The sequence below is a fragment of the Babylonia areolata genome, chromosome 19 (genome assembly GCF_041734735.1).
Source record: "Babylonia areolata isolate BAREFJ2019XMU chromosome 19, ASM4173473v1, whole genome shotgun sequence".
In the NCBI taxonomy this organism is placed as follows: Eukaryota; Metazoa; Mollusca; class Gastropoda; order Neogastropoda; family Buccinidae; genus Babylonia; species Babylonia areolata.
This window is the reverse complement of record NC_134894.1, coordinates 33,169,249-33,169,714: the sequence shown is the minus strand read 5'-3', so window position 1 is coordinate 33,169,714 and position 466 is coordinate 33,169,249.

The window sequence follows — 466 nt, the reverse complement described above, 5'->3', positions numbered from 1 at the left end:
AGGTAACTAAGAACTGTGAGGAGTAATCAAAAAGAAAAAAAAAGAAGAAAAAGGACAAAAAAGAACAGAGGAAAAGGTGAGCAATATTTACAAAGGAAAAGAAGGGGGTATGGTTAAACACTGGAGGGAGGGGTAGAGGGGGGGGGAAGGAGGGTTGTGGTTCGCCAAAAGATGAAATATGCACAAAACACTACAGAGGACAAAAGCCTTTAGAAAATCCTTGCTTTAACTCACTCAGTACGGCCAATCCTCTCTTCTCCTCTACACAGACCCCTCGGATGTCCTGTGGGTTTCTGAATGACCCAACCTTTAGCTTCCGTCGTCAGAATTGTGGTATTCTTTGTCAACCTTCACCTCTTCAGTATAAGAGCCTTCCGCTTGTAATATTTTGATGATGGTAATTGGGGTGAAACGCTGTTAACGTCGTCTCTTTCGCTGTTCGTATGGAGAGAGTTAAAACTGGTTG